General features: G+C 50.6%; 1 protein-coding gene across 2 annotated transcripts in view; it reads right to left on the bottom strand.

Moving 5' to 3' along the window:
- The window catches only part of LOC138511139 (zinc finger protein 432-like), a 60,140-nt gene extending 52,596 nt beyond the window's left edge, over positions 1-7,544 (bottom strand). For both annotated transcript variants that reach the window (XM_069626629.1, XM_069626630.1), the window contains exon 1: positions 7,417-7,544. The gene's annotated coding sequence lies outside the window, so the exon portion shown is untranslated. The remainder of the gene's footprint in view (positions 1-7,416) is intronic.
- Between the last annotated feature and the right edge of the window lie 8,804 nt (positions 7,545-16,348).

Below are 16,348 nucleotides of genomic sequence, written 5' to 3'. Positions count from 1 at the left end.
GCGAAATTCGCAGGGAAAACCACGCACATCGATACCTGGAAGTCCGTGCGCAAGTAAAATCTGGGATGTGCGCTGAAAATCTGCGCGGCGCACGCCGGCGCATAGGTCATCTAACGGCGTGCGCTACGCCACAGCGAAAGCGCACATAGCGCGGCGCACATAAAAAAAGTAGGCAGAACACGGGGCGTGACATGCGGAATGGGGAACAACTTGTGAAAATGTGGGCGTCACGGGGGAAGTACATGAGGCAAGTGCGCGAAACGCCCACACGCTCGCCTACAACACATATTCATGGAATCGAATAGGGGAAAACAGCGCACGGGCAAAGACGTGCACAGGCCTAAACACGTCTGCCACACGAAGGCAGCCGGTAGCGTCCCTGCGCATAAAAAAAATGTGCGGCAAAATGTGCGCTAACAAAAATCACGTATATACAGCTATGATAAATGCCCCATACTGTGGGCCTCTAGGACAAATGACGTGTAAAGGGGTACGCGACAAACACGGACACCCGCTGTGTCAAAAATAGCGTTTGTGTGTATTTCAGGGGTGCGCGGGAAGTTTTACACGCGATCGGGCTTGGGGGAGCAGGGTACGTGTATTTCAGGGGTGCGCGGGAAGTTCTACACGCGAGTGGCCCTGGGGGAGCGGGGTACGTGTATTTCAGGGGTGCGCGGGAAGTTTCACACACGATTGGCCTGGGTACGTGTATTTCAGGGGTTCGCGTGAAGTTTCACACGCGATCGGGCCTGGGGGAGCGGGGTACATGTATTACTGGGGTGCGCGGGAAGTTTCACACGTGATTGGCCTGGGTACGTGTATTTCAGGGGTGCGCGGGAAGTTTTACACGCGATTGGCCTGGGTACATGTATTTCAGGGGTTCGTGGGAAGTTTCACACGCGATCGGGCCTGGGGGGGTGGGGTACATTTATTACTGGGGTGCGCAGGAAGTTTCACACGCAATTGGCCTGGGTACGTGTATTTCAGGCGTGCGCAGGAAGTTTTACACGCGATTGGGCCTGGACGAGCGGGGTAACACTCACCGTCTGCCTTGCGTGTAGAAGAACGCGTAGCCAACACCCACCCGCTGTGAAGTAATAGCGTGTGAACCCTAATGCCTGGAAAACACACGCACCGCACCCCACGAAAAGCACGTACAGAGCAATGGAAATCCACGTGGGATCTTCAAGCCCTGCCAGGGCAACGCCCGTGCACGATACGTCACAGACGCACTTACGCGCTAAGGGCCTTTGGTCCAATGAAATCGCGTATGAGTGCTGACGCGCTTACGCGCTAAGGGCCTTTCCTCGAATTACATGCTGACATGCAATTTTTTCACGTGCCAAATCACTCCATATCAAGCTGGCCACGCGAAAACACACGGAAGACCACGCTCCTGCCCAAAAGGCCGAATCACTGCCCCCCAGAGCCCCGAGTACGCTCCCACCTGCCATCTGCTGCTGCCTGACTGCCTGCTGCCCACGTGCCCTGCTATTTGGTGCCGGCACATCAGCCATCTGCAGGGGTCCAGTTGCTGTGTCCACCCCTGCTGGAACAGAAGACTCCCGACTGGGATTCCATCACTCCACAGCCCAGCCCCAGGACCCAGTTGCCCATCCACTCCTGCCTCTGGGGTTGCCATGTCGGGCACATCTCCATCTGGCACCACTGGCAACCCCCAGCCAGAGAGGCAGAGGGCCACCAGCTTCACTGCCACCGAAGTTGGTGTCCTGGTGGAGCATGTCCTGGGGCATTATGATGCCCTCTTCGGAACAAGACCCGCCAACAAGGAAAGACGGGAGAGGATCTGGGAGGACGCAGTGGTTGCCATCAACGAGGAGGGGGTGGCAACCCGCGACATCAAGCACGTCCGGAAGCGCTGGGAGGACTTCAGGTCCAGGACCCTCTACAAGGCCCGGCGCCTCGCGGAGGTTGGCCGGGTCAGCCTGAACAACATCCAGATGAGGGTCCTGGAACGCGTAGGCCCAGCGCTCCATGCCCAGATCCTTCGGAGGCAGACCCGTCTGGAGTTCAGCGGTAAGTGGCCAAGCACTGCTGTGTGAGACAGGGCATGTTGCAGTGTGCTGGTAGTCTGATAATTGCCTCTATGTGTGACATAGGCCATGTATGGATGTGTGTGTGCAGGGACATCATGGTCATGCATGTGAGACCAGTTATGTGTGAACCAAATTGTAGGTGCATGTGTTTTAATGCAACTTGGGGACCTCTATGCGGAATGCACACCTGAAAGCATGGCAGTCTCTGTTCCTGGACATGGGGGGGGGGGGGGTGAGGAATGTGTGCTGATGTCATGTACATGTATGGTGCACATGTGTGTGTGTGTGTGTGCCTGAGAAGTGTGTGTGTGACTTTTAAACGCCATGGATGCATGTGACTTTGAAGGCAACATCTTGGTTTACAGGGCCCGTTGTACATGGATGTTGATGTTGATTGCAGGCGCAGGGAGTGTTTCTGCATGTGTGTTGCGTGCATTCACCCATGTGTTGTGAAAGGACAGGATGGAAGTGACATTTGACAGTGCCCCTCATGTCTTATTGCTTCCTCTCTAGTGTATTTTGTACTGTACCCTGATGCTTGTGTTCCATGTCTCCCTCTACGCAGCGTCAAGTGACGAAGAGGGCGGAGACGACGCTGTGGAGCCAAGCAGCGGGGATGCCTCCACCGGGCGGCGACGCAAGGCCCAGCCACCCTCCCAGGAATTACCATCATCCGGGAGCGAGGGGGCTGGTGCCGCGTCTGCCACAACGGCTGTAGCGGAAGGGCCGGGTGAGCCCCCACAGGGGCTTCCAATGGTGGAAGACGGTGCGGAGACATCCAGGTTGGTGGTCTCCACAGAGGAGGAGGAGCCCGCTACTGAGCCGCACATGGGGCCTGGTGGTGGTAGTACCACTGGTGCAAGTGGTGCAGTCCAGGGCCAGGAGGCAGCACAGGTCACCGCAGAGGGGCCTGTGCATGTCGCTGTCCTTGACCCTGTGTCTGCACCATCATGCACCAGCAGGGAGGCCCCGTCCCAGGCCCGTCCGCAGGTAGGGGAGAGTGCCATGTCACCTGCCTCTCCACTACCTGCGGGCGAGGGGTCCCTCGACCGTATGGGCTCCGTCCTGGTGGATGTCGCGTTGCGCACGCGTGACATTCGTGATGACATCAGTTCTTCCTGGGCGGAGAACGCACGCCATCACGAAGTGCAGCGTCGTGATGTGGCACTGCTGGGAGGGGCCCTAGTCGGTGGGTTCCTACATGTGCGGACCTCTCCTTCTCTGTGGAGGCTATGCACCGGTCGTTCTCCACGTCTTCCGGCATAGATTCCACCAGGGCCCCCTGTGGACCTGGCCTGACCAACACAGCCAGCTTGGTGGAGATCCCATCCCTGCCACAGTCGGGAGTCGGCGGTCCAACAGGGGTGGACACCACAACTGGAGACCAGCAGATGGAGGATGTGCAGGCACCATCGGACAGGGCACATGGACAGCAGCAGCAGCAGCAGGAGCAGGCTGTAGGTGGGAGCAATGATGGCTCGGGGCCATCAACATCGGAGGGGCAGGCATCGGCCATAGGGCAGGAGGACCCAGGAATGGGAGTGTCTTCCGTGTGGCTGCGGTTGGGCCAGCAGATAGGTGCGGAGCGGCGGCGGGCGGAAGAGGCGTGGCTCACGATGGTCAGGGCGGAGAACTCCATGCGTCGGGCGTTGAGGCGGGCAGAGTGCCTCGAGGCAACTCACAGGGAGTTGGAACAGGCCATGAGTGCCTCCCTGCGAGACCTCGGGGCCAGGGCAGAGGCCCGCCTCCGGGACATCGACATGGAGTTCAATGATGCCCTGGCCCGGGACACCACAGAGTGAACCGCTGGACTTGCCTGCCGCCATTGTATATAGTTAGTGTTAGGTTTACTTTCGTTTTTTCTTTATTTTGGTTGCGCTTGGACAATGCACCACGTTTCTGTATATATTTTTTTATTAGGTAGTATTTTTGATAGGTTTCATTTCTTCAGTTGGGCACATGGACCCTGGATTGTTCATCTTTATATAGTTCAACATTGGAATCTTCTCTTTTATTTTTTAATTTCACCATGGAGCAATGGTTTTCACTTTCTTTTTTCTCTTGGATTTGCTTTGTTGGACTGTGACTTTGGACACCATTTCTTTTGGATTTCTTTGGATTATGATTTCTTGTTTTTCATTCTTTTACGGACATGCATCTTTTCTTTTTGTATTCCCATTGTAGTTTGTTTGATTTTAATTCCATTCATGTTGTGTTTAATACATGTTTTTCTTCATACTTCGATGTGTGGTATTATCTCATTGGTTTCATGCATGTCATGATATGGGTTTTCACATTCACTTGCAACCATTGTGTGTGTGTGAGACGGACATGTGTTCATTTACATACTTGCCATTGGGGTTGTATCATGTAATTGCCTTTTCTATGTGGGTGGATGCAATACTTGGTTGGGTCTTTGTGCTGGGTAGGCTGGCCATAAGGGCCATGATTGAGGATCGTCATGACCTGGGGGCAGGGGGACATGAGTGGGAGCCTGCTGGCAGGTGCCCCTCACTGCTGGGGGGTGGGGGTGCAGGGGGACATGAGTGGGGGCCTGCTGGCAGGTGCCCCTCACTGCTGGGGGGTGGGGGTGCAGGGGGACATGAGTGGGGGCCTGCTGGCAGGTGCCCCTCACTGCTGGGGGTGGGGGTGCAGGGGGACATGAGTGGGGGCCTGCTGGCAGGTGCCCCTCACTACTGGGGGTTGGGGTGCATGGGGACATAAGTGGGGGCCTGCTGGCAGGTGCCCCTCATTGCTGGGGGGTGGGGGTGCAGGGGGACATGAGTGGGGGCCTGCTGGCAGGTGCCCCTCACTGCTGGGGGGTGGGGGGGCCTGCTGGCAGGTGCCCCTCACTGCTGGGGGGTGGGGGTGCAGGGGGACATGAGTGGGACATGAGTGGGGGGCCTGCTGGCAGGTGCCCCTCGCTGCTGGGGGGTGGGGGTGCAGGGGGACATGAGTGGGGGCCTGCTGGCAGGTGCCCCTCACTGCTGGGGGGTGGGGGTGCAGGGGGACATGAGTGGGGGCCTGCTGGCAGGTGCCCCTCACTGCTGGGGGGTGGGGTTGCTGGGAGACATGAATTGGTGATCATATTGCAACGTGACATGTGGCTTGGCTGGGGGCATGCCCATGGTGGATGGGCTGCCTACGGGACATGACCATGGGTGCAGGGTAGTCCCCTGTGGTGTGGGCTGCCTGCAGGGGCCGTGGAGGGGGTAGAGGGGACACCTGGGAGGACCCACACTGCCAATCGCGTGTAAGACTAGCCGCGCACCCCTGAAATACACGTACCCAGGCCAATCGCGTGTAAAACTTCCCGCGCACCCCTGAAATACACATACCAAGCCCATTCGCGTGTGAAACTTCCCGCGCACCCCTGAAATACACGTACCCAGCCCAATCGCGTGTGAAACTTCACGCGCACCCCTGAAATACACGTGCCCAGGCCAATCACGTGTAAAACTTCCCGCCACCCCTGAAATACACATACCCCACTCGCCCAAGGCCTATCGCGTGTGAAACTTCGCCACTCTGCGCCACGGCTGGTTTTGGAGGCTAAAATCCATGAATAGGCTGTGCGCGGGAATCGGTTTTAGCACACGCGGCTGGCGCAGACATTCGCACGCGAACACTGTGCGCCAGCCGCATGCGCCACTTTTGTGTGAAATTCTATGAATTACCCTGACAGTTTATATAGGCCATTAGAGAACATGATAACAGAAGATGAATTCTCAAATGAAACACTCGATTGAAGCCTCTGATAAATGTATTCAGTGTTCATCAGGCCACAGAGATGCCCACCACAGAAGTAGAGCTGATCAGTCACCAATATCACCTGTGTTTTCACATTGCTCCACATCCGAGATCCCACCCCTCCTTGATTGCAACCACTGGGGTTCTGGTCTACTTTGGGGGACATAAGCCTGGGGAACAACAGTATTGCCCAAGTAGAACTAGCTGCATGTTCAGCTCAAAAGAGTTCCAAATGTTGTTTGCCAGTGTAAGGAGAGTGGGGGAGGGTGCAACCAGCTCGGGAGGGCTGGAGTGTGGTAAATTGGGGAAGGAGAGTAAGTGAACTCGTCACCCTATGGGATATAGATATATAGGAAATAATGCGTTGGCAAAAGACACCCGCTGTTCCAATGTTATTTGGGAGATTGGAAGAGGGGGGGCTACATAAAGCCGCATGTTGGGGGGGCAATGGTACACGAGTGGTGCTCATGTAAACGCATGGTGCATCATGCTTTTTATGGCTTGGGTGTTGAGTATCTCCAAGCAAAGTTTACTCACTACACTCCTGCTCGTCTGCTGCGCTCTCATTCTGCGTGTCTTCTCATTGCCCCCCCCCCCGATATCGTTTGTCTCGTATAGGAGGCCGCGCCTTTTCGGTGGCGGCTGCTAGTGCCTGGAACGAGCTGCCCATTGCTCTTCGTGCAACTGAAGACCACCTCACTTTCCACCGGCTGCTGAAAAACACTCTTTTTTAGGCCGTCTCTCTCTTATGCATACCTGCCTACATTTGAAAATCAAAATTTGTGAGATTTATGCCCCGCCCACAGCCACACAAGACTCCACCCATTTGCATACGGCTCCGCCCACACGCCCCACCCACCTGTCAAAAAGGTAAAATTGGTTGTTGTAGCCTTCAGTTTGCTTACTATAGCATTGAAAATAATTCATCCAATGCTATAGTAAGCAAAATGAACGTGGCACCGCCGCCGTAATAATAGTGCTTTCAATCCAATTATATGGATTGAAAGCACTATTATTGTAGTGGTGCAGGCAGTGGGCACGAACACTTCGCGCCATTTCCGGGTTCCGTCATATTCTCCACCTGATTGGCTGCCTGCCGGTAGCCAATCAGGTGGAGAATATGACGGGCCGAAAAATTCCTGACATTCTAGGAACTTTTCCAGAGACCCGGAGAAAAGGTTGAAATTCCGGAGTCACCGGAAAAATTCTGGTGGTTAGGCAGGTATGCTCTTATGGTGTTCTCGGCCGCTCTGGTCCCTGACTCCTCTTCAGTAGCCAGGGCCAAGATGCCTTTGGGTGTATGTGCGCTTCACTAAGTTTACATAACATAACATGTTCTTACTCTGTCCTCGCCAGTCTTGCTGCCACTGGGGTACAGCCCCGCGTGGGGGGGGGTGAGGAGCATGCATGGGGTCTGAAGTGGGGGGGGGGGGGGACCTACTTCCACTGCCTTCTTTTAACACTTCGACCCCCGGTGATGAGGGTAGAGGGTCGGGGGCAGGGTCTGTGAGGTTACAGAGGGAGACACTGGGGCCTTGGGAATAGCGCCTGCGGCAGCTGCTCTAGGCGCTAGCACAGGGCGGCAGAACGGGGGAACAGGGAATCTCACCAGCTGGAACTCGCGGCCTGCATCGATGGGCGAGGGGGTGGGGGCTCTACTCGCCCCGGGTCCCCGGAACTGCAGATCCTCGGCCTCGTCTTTTCCTTGTCGTGGTCCCGGCAGCAAATCCGTATGCGGGGCCGGTAAACAGACATGCGCAATGGAGAGACACTCATCAGGGAGCATGCGCAGAAAAAGATACGGATCGTCAGAGCATGCGCAGTGATGATCTACTCAAAGGCACGCACATCCACCGCTCAAAAGCTCATCGAGGGGACGGGAGATGCCGCGTCATCAGCCCCAAAGCCGGAGTACAGACATGCGTATTGCAGAGATACTGATCAGAAAAGCATGCGTAAAGAGGGGGTGCTGCAATGAGCATGCGCAATAATGAGCGAACTCTTAAACGAGACCTGGAACACAAAAGGAAACGGATCCATCATCCAACACAAATGTTGGGGAAACATGCGCAGTGGGGAGTCACCGACCAGGAAAGCATGCGCAGAAAGAAGATTTGATCGTGGGAGCATGCGCAGTAATGATCTGCTCCCACGGCAAGCCATATCCACTGCATAGAAGCTCGTAGAGGGGACGGAAGCGGTGTTGCTTGGTCAGAGAGAAAAAATAAGCTAAAGGTGCCTCTAAAACAAGCCCAAAACAAGGTGCCTCCCAACCAAATAGCCGAAAAAACAAGCGCATTTCTAAAACACTGTGGATAGGTCTCAAAAGAAGAACAAAAACAAGTAACTCATACATAAAGATAACACAGAGAGTATGCTGGAACGAAAACACATTCATTAAAATTGCATTTTATTTTCAAGAAAATGTGTGTATTTGCATTTCTCGTCTGATTGGGACTTCTAAAAGCACATCTTTGGCAATCACATTAGCATACTTGCCAACATTCTGTGACCAAAAAGATGTAGGATTTTTCAAGTTTGAAAAATAATATTTCCCATAACAAAGACATTACAGGAAAATACAAAACATACAAACATCACAACATGGATGGTAACCCCAAATTGTCGGCAGATGCTGTGTGATGGTGTTACACTCTGCCACTTGCTTTCCACTGGTGGTTCACCTAAGGGTTATTGTACTTTTTGTTTTACATTTTCATTGCTACTGGCTTGTTTTCTATTATTCTGTGTTTCCCTGTCGGTATGCTTCTCTGTTTCTTTGTGTTTCTGGGCTGGCAGTCACAACTATCCCAGTCTGAGGCCATAAGATGAATCATAGCTCTCAACTCACACGCTTTTGGCGGGTGTCACCCGCCTTGTAAAGCGCTGAATCACCCACCAAGCCTCCTGCACGCCCATTCATTTCAATGGGCCTCTCACCCGCCAAAAACACAATCGGGTGTTCTCACCCGCCTTTGCTACACAAATGGTTGAGAGCTATGGATGAATGCTTCTGAAAACACAAAGACAAAAAGGAAACACTCGGTGGATGCACTTGCAGGCTATTTATTTTGTAAATCTTTCTTAAGAATCTCCCATAACAATGACCATGTCACACAGCAAATAGAAACATCTTACCTGGTGAGCCAGCCCCCAAGAAGGTTTCCAACTATATGAAATCTAGTTGGATACCTTTTGATATGGTAATGAGCCCTGGGGTGGGGGCTTTCTACGTGGTCTTGACTGCCGGGCTTCAGGAGCAGCAGGAATCAGTGTGCTCTTGGCTGCCAGTCTGCAGGAGCAGGAGAAATATGTGTGCTCTTGGCTGCAGGAGCAGCATCAACTATGTGCTCTTGGCTGCTGGGATGCTGGGCTGCAGGAGCAGCAGCAGTCTGCATGCTCTTGGCTGCTGGTCTGCAGGAGCAGCAGGAATCTGCGTGCACTTGGCTGCCGGGCTGCAGGAGCAGCAGAAATCTGCATGCTCTTGGCTGCCGGAATGCATGAGCAGCAGCAATCTGCATGCTCTTGACTGCCGGCCTACAGGAGCAGCAGGAATATGCATGCTCTTGGCTGCCAGGCTGCAGGAGCAGCAGCCATCTGCGTGCTCTTGGCTACCAGGCTGCAGGAGCAGCAGCAATCTTTACTCTGAAACCACAGCAGCGAAGAAAAAACTTTTACAAACAAAAAAGTTGTAAACAACAGAACTAAATAGAGTTCAATGTCAATGTAGGGTAGCTACCCAATCCATGATGGAGGACAGGTGAAGCCCTGCAGGTGACCAATGAGCAGGGACCCTTCCTTATATAAGTCCATTACTCTAATCTCAATTCCTCTTTCTTTGCTGCTGATACCACAGCTAAGTCACGCCTTTCAGTTGTGTCTTGCATGTTCATCAGTAGTAGTCCTTAATAGTATATTAAGGCCTTAATTTATATACATATAATATATTTGGTGAATATATTTCAGTACCTTTATTATGTAAGGGAGGTTTACTGATTGGGTACATTGTATCTGAGAGGCTGCATGCGGCAGTTTCTTAATTTATAGGTGTTTGGTTAATGTGTGTTCGCACATTGGGTATTTGTTGGCTGCTACATCCTACGAGTGATATTTCGCAATGTGGCAAGCGTTCATGACGTTTTTTTGAAAATTACTATTGTGGGTGAAATATACGCTCGTGCTTCTAAACCTCTGGGGTTAGAGCGTAATATGTTAAAACACGTGTGCGCCAGTCGAGCTGAAACTGCTGCTTCAGACCTGGCGCACACGTGTTTTGTTTCTTTTCATGGTAAGCCTCTTGATTTAAGCCTCTTGATTTATGAGGCGTTTGTGGACCCGTTGTGTGCCGGGCAGTAATGAAGGTGTTAAGCTTCAGGTCGGCGTGCACAGAGTGTTTCGTTTTCCCTTTCATGTAGCTGCGTATTTAAGGAGGAGATTCTCCTGCTGTACCCGTGAGCGCAGGCCACGAAAGAAGCTGTTAAGCTTCAGGCTGGCGCACATGGGGGAAGGGCAGCTCAAGTGGCACGACAGGCAAGCTCTTAGCCTGCAATCAGGACGACCAGGGTTCAAGCCTTGAATACGGACTGTAACCGCAAAACACACCAGAAAATAAAAGTGTTCATTTTTCTTTTCCTTTTTCCTCTTCATTTATACGGCGGTGGGCCTCCATGTTTGTTTCTTTGTATAAACGCCTGGGTGAGGGCTTGCCTGCCCTATTATGGTTCCGTCATGCACTGGTTTGACAGAAGCTGCTAAAGCTTCAGACCCAGCGTGCACGGCCTTCTGTGTTTATTTTACAAACGCTTCAGTGCAAGATGCCTGGAAATTCCAGGTGCGGTAGCCTAATGAGCTTGCCTGCCCAGTATGGTCCCACATGAGCTCTGTGTTCTTTATTTAGTAGAGCTTCAATTTCATTCCAAGAGCTGGATAGCTCAATGATGATGTTGCCTGTTTCTCATACAAGAAGACCTGGGTTCAGTTCCCCTTAGGTCCAGTTCATATTTTATTTTTATATATTTTAAAGTATATACATTTTAATTACATTTTTTGTTTTTTAAACAATGAAGATTTTAACATTTACCTGACAATAGCCTGCCCGCTCAAGGGCCTGATGCGAAGTCTACTAGTATGTAGTTTTGTTAGAGTGCGGCATATGGCATAAAGGGTTACCTTCACTGTAAGTGCCGTAAACCTGCTTGGTGCAGGCTATGCCTGTATTGTTTTGCGAGGTAAACCCCTCGTGTACTGCTGGTTCCACACCCTGCTCGGGTGAGGAGTTTGAGGTGCACTTGCTCAGTGTATTCCTCCCCTAAGGTCGGCAGCTTTGTTTAGGTGCTGCATATGGCATGGGTGATTTCTTTCACTGTATGGGAGCCATAAACCTGCTAGTTTGCAGGCTTGCCTGTGTTCTTCTGCGAGGTAAACCCCTCGTGTACTGCTGGTTCCACGCCCTGCTCGGTGGAGCAGTTTGAGGTACACTGGTTCAGTGTATTCCTCACTTAAAGTTGGCAACTTTGTTTTTGTGCTGCATATGGCGCTGGTGATTACCTTAACTATTTGTGTGCCATTACCTGCTCGGTTTCAGTTCTACTGTGAGGCTACCCCCTCGTGTACTGCTGGTTATCACGCCCTGCTCGGGCGAGCAGATGGAGGCACACTTGCTCAGTGTATTCCTCCCTTAAGGTTGACAGCTTTGTTTAGGTCCTGCATATGGCAGATGTGATGATTTTTCTGTGAGCATGCCATAACCTGCTCGGTTTCGAGGTGCTCCCTCGTGTACTGCTGGTTGCCACACCCTGCTAGGGTGAGCAGTTGAGTGTGCACTTGCTCAGTGTACTCTTTTGCTAAACAATTTGTTTAAATGTTGACTGGAACACATTTGCGTTTTTCAGAATTGCCAGTGGCCCGGATAGCTCACTAGGTATTTGCTTCTATAAGGGCCGGGGGGGGGGGGGGTTCGGACCCCTGTGAGGGCGTACTCCCTCTTTCTTGAATATTTTATATTATTTATATGTTTTATATTATTTATTTATTAAGTACTTTAAAGAAAAGAGTGTGTGGAGGTATTTGTAAACAGACCCATGTGGGGGGGTTGTACCTTCCTCTCTAGCCATCACGCTGGTGTTAACATTCGTCTTTTAGTAAAATTCTGTTGCCCTTTACCTTAGTTAGTTTCAGGACAACTCAGTCCTTTCCTTAGGTTTTGCTTTCCCCGATATCAATTGCTCCACCCAATACCTGTGCTGATTAGGCTGCAGTAATTTTTATCTCATCATGAGGATGAAAAAGATGATGCGTTATGCCTCTATTGAGGTCTGCAAGGCTTGAGGCTCTCTTTAGTGGGGACGTGTTTTCCCTCACTATTTGTCCCATTGGACATTCATTATTCTATTGGACTATTGGTGGAGATAGGGTCAGCTAGAGGGTAACTGTTCAGTTTTGTTGCATGGTACGTTGAGCAACCATGTTTTACTTGGAGGGAGTGTTTGGGAACACTTGATGGTATCAGATAGACGTGTTGGCAATTAATAACTTTATGGCACCTGCCTCATGGATTTTCCTCCCAACAGCTTGACCTGTGGTTCAGCTAACCGTCTAACAATGTGTTGCAATTTCTCCTCTGCTCGAGGAGTTCAAGCAGGTTTCTGTACCCTCAAGAGAGTTGCTTAACCTCTTTCGTTATTTATTTATTTCACTTCCGTGCTGACCCTACTGATACAGGTTCCTAATTTAAAAAGGTCTAAATTAGTCTTTTATCCAGCTGAGATCGATAAGTGAACTCCTCACCACACACCGTTCGTATTACTGATAAGTACCACTTATACCTGAGGGTCGTAGTACTATATAAGTGCTTTTGATATGTACAATGGGCTTAATTTTCCTTTCCCTGATTCCCTTAGTGGCCAGTCAGCCTCACACGAATACAGAGACTCAGACCTCAGGGTTTGAGGGGAAAGTGGTCCCAGATTTCTTTCACAACCTTTTGTTTACGGGGCATTGATGATTATCCCAGAGTTCTTTCCCCCTTCATTCCCCTTCCCGACATCCCTGGGGGAGATTGCAATCATGATATACACCTCTTGGGATAGCTTCCGATGGTTTCTGTTCCTTTTTTACAGGAGTTCTGGCTCGTGACCAGTGCAGACTCGCACTGAGCATTTCCCCCCCGTCAGTTACTTTCCTTTGCGCTCATTTCTGGTATTTCAATGGGTTCGGCGGAGCCCGTCCACGGTCAGGGGATTGGTTAGAAGTGCAAGAGTGTATTTGTTTCTCCTAAGGGTGTAAAGCGGGGCTTTAATGTGGTCCTCAGGGTAGCCTTCTTCTGGGTTGCAAGGTTTTTCCCTTGGATAAGTGGGAGAGGGTTCTCCTCCTTTGGGAAGGCTCAATATCCCTTGGTGGGATAGATGTGTCTGGAAGTGCTGCTAATTTCCCATACAAGTTATTGCGACCCTCTATCACGATACGTTCCAGCATCTACATTAACTATCAGAAGGGGTCTGCCAGTGCGATTCCCAGAGGGCTCGGATATATATATATGTATATATATATATTTAGTCAACGACTTGATTCTCCTAGTCACCTACATGGCAGGTGGACCTTTTGGGTTTTCACAAAAGTTCGTTTTGCAATAATGTGCCAGCTCAGGGTGCTGTGATCTTCAAGGATCTTCAAATTGGCGGAATTAGAGCTTACACCTCTTCTGGTGTGTAACTTCAGTTTAACTGTTTAGTGATCAGTTCTTTGCAGTTTAGAATCTTGCTAAGACTTTGAAGTTAGGAGTTTTCCTCCGGTTAGTTTTTTAGTTTTGATCCTCTAGTGGATTTATCAACCAGGGCGGAAGGAACAAGGTTCAAACACTGGACATATTTATAATGGTAACGATTGGTTGTAGATACATTGTTTCTCCTTGCAGAGTTTGGCCTCTTAAGGGTCATGTTTTTTAAATCCCTGCCTTTTGTCATGGAGAGCTCGGGAGATCTGAAAGTCTCTGTGTTGGCGGTTTGACAGGTTTAGCTTCTCAGTTGAAGCCTCTCTCGGCCATTCTGCTTCTGCCTCTAGAAGACGTCTTTCCTTAGTATACATGTATGTCTGAACACAATTGTGGGTTAAGTCTATGGCTTCTCAGCTCCGCTCAGGATGGGTTGTCCTATTACAAATTTATAAAATTACTTTTACTCCCATTTTACCTTTTGAAGATTTGTCTTTCCCTCTTGGTTCCCCAGTGTAGTTCTGTGACATGCCCTGTTTCTAATGCGATATCTTCCTTTAATGCATGGGATGGAACCTACAAGACTTTCACCCCTATGGGGTTCTTTTCTTTATCTCCAGGAGAGCTAGGTGCTTATTTTTCTTTGGTTTGCTTTCTAGGTTCCCAAAGATGGTAGGAATTTAAGTGTTTTAAATGTTTGATTGGACAACAGAGGTATTTATTTCATATGAGTTTTGTCCTAACCTATTAGTATAGGAGAACTTCGTTCAATGTTTTTCCCTCTTTTAACCAGTTGGTTTTGGTGACCTGTAAGGAACGCTGGAATTGGCACATTTTCCTGTTTTCTTGCGGTGGATTTGACTATGCCTTAAAAGACAGTTTTTCGGGCAACCTAGCCTTGGGAAATTCTCTTGCGGCCAGCTGACTATTTAATGAAAGCATTTTAAAGTGTTTCCTTTCCTATTGTTTTATTTTATTATTTATTATATTGGCTCTATTGTATGGATCATGTTGTACTAATGAGATGCAAGGGCTTTGAACTTGCATAATATGAGCCTCCTGTCTTGTCATAGAATGACTAATCCCCCACACTAACGTGAGATGGGGGTTTAGATTCTATTAAAGACAAGGAGGTGATTATTATACCACCCTCCCACCCTGGATATGATATAATATGTCAACTGTGATACGCATGTACACAGGTGGTTCAAGCGAACATTCTTTGGTTTGTTGTTCTTCCCAACCACCCACCCTTCTTGCTTGTTGTTCTTACAGCTTCTAGTGGAGGTTCTCATCGGGAGTGTGGCTCGCAGTTACAAGTTATGGAGTGCGTGGTACGAGAGCTTCGCTGGATTTGCCTTCATCGTTTATCGTCTGATCTGTGCAGTGGACGTTTGGTTCAAGACAGCTACAGAAAGAGGAAATGAGATTAGAGTAATGGACTTATATAAGGAAGGGTACCTGCTCATTGGTCACCTGCAGGGCTTCACCTGTCCTCCATCATGGATTGGGTAGCTACCCTACATTGACATTGAACTCTATTTAGTTCTGTTCTTTACAACTTTTTTGTTTGTAAAAGTTTTTTCTTTGCTGCTGTGGTTTCAGAGTAAAGATTGTAATGCATAATAATCGCCTCCTTGTCTTTAATAGAATCTAAACCCCCATCTCACGTTAGTGTGGGGGATTAGTCATTGAGACAGAGGAGTGGAAAATAATTTTTACTTTAAAAATAATGTTCAGCTATTCAACGTGAAAGGTATGGAGGGCTAAGAAAAGGGACAGTGGATGGTGGTGTTTAACTGATCAAAGGGGGCTAATAGAGAAATGTAATGTTTCATGAGCGTGTGTTTAGGATGGGTGGTTTTAGAGGGGGTCGGCTGGGGCTATCTGCGTGTGGTTCAGTAGAGGCACATGGGATTCTTGGTGTGGGTCTGCAAGGGGGACAGGGTATCTTGCTCTGTGGAGGGAGGATGGGGCATTATGGTATTGGTCTAGAGGGAGGGATGGGGCATCTTGGTGGGGTCTGAATGGTTGGATAGGGGCACGCTGGTGGGGGACTGGCAGGATGGGGCACATTTGTGTGGGTCTGGAGGGATGGGGCACATCAGAGTTGGTCTGAAGGGATGAGGCACATTGGCGTGGGTCTGGAGGGAGTGGATGGAGACACGTTGGTTTGATGTGAGGGGTGGGGCACATTGGTGTTGGTTTGATGGGAGGGATGGAGCACATTAGTGTGGGTTTGATGAGAGGGACGGGGCACATTGGTGTGGGTCTGAGAGGGATGGGGCATCCTGGTTTGGGTGGGATGGGGACATCGGTGTGGGTCTGGAGGGAGGGGCTGGGGGACATTGGTGTGGGTTTGATGGGAGGGTGGGGGACATGGGTCTGTGTCTTGGGGAGGGTTGGGGCACATTGTGGGTCTGGGGGGAGGGATGGTTCATCTAGGTGTGTGTCGGGTGGCCATGATGGGGGCATCTTGCTGTGTGGATGGAGGGATGGTGGCATCTTGGTGGGGTCTGCAATTGATGGGGGCACATTAGTGTCAGTGTGGAACAGGTATGGGGCACCTGTGGGTCTGGAGGGTGGGATGGAGCTTCCTGGTGCGGGTGGGATGGGGACATCTGTGTGCATCTGGACGGTCGGATGGGGGCATCTTGGTGTGGCTCTGGAGGGAGTGGATGGAGGCACATTGGTGTTGGTTTAATGGGAGGGATGGGGCACATTGGTGTGGGTCTGGGGAGGGATGGGGCACATTATTGTGGGTCTGCCGGGAGGGATGGTACATCCTGGTTTGGGTTGGATGGGGACAACGCTGTGGGTCTGGAGGGAGGGG

The sequence above is a fragment of the Ambystoma mexicanum genome, chromosome 6p (genome assembly GCF_040938575.1).
Source record: "Ambystoma mexicanum isolate Mex_15411 chromosome 6p, UKY_AmexF1_1, whole genome shotgun sequence".
Taxonomy (NCBI): domain Eukaryota; kingdom Metazoa; phylum Chordata; class Amphibia; order Caudata; family Ambystomatidae; genus Ambystoma; species Ambystoma mexicanum.
This window is presented reverse-complemented; position numbering and strand designations above follow the sequence as displayed.